This window comes from Anguilla rostrata, chromosome 11, assembly GCF_018555375.3.
Source record: "Anguilla rostrata isolate EN2019 chromosome 11, ASM1855537v3, whole genome shotgun sequence".
Taxonomy (NCBI): Eukaryota; Metazoa; Chordata; class Actinopteri; order Anguilliformes; family Anguillidae; genus Anguilla; species Anguilla rostrata.
The window spans coordinates 21,232,303-21,232,512 of record NC_057943.1 but is presented as its reverse complement, the minus strand read 5'-3'; positions in this window follow the sequence as shown (position 1 = coordinate 21,232,512).

Below are 210 nucleotides of genomic sequence, written 5' to 3'. Positions count from 1 at the left end.
CTTGTCAGTTTGTTGTGTTGTCATACAGTGTGTTGTCCTACAAAAGACCATTCCTAACTGTACATAATTTTACTGCATTGCATACAACTTGACAAAGACCTCAGGATGGTGAAGTATAGATTTGATTGGCCACTTGGTAAACTTTTTAAAGACCCATTGTTGTTCACAGAGTATTGGCAGGCTGAAAGGTAGATTAGACCATAGCTGAAA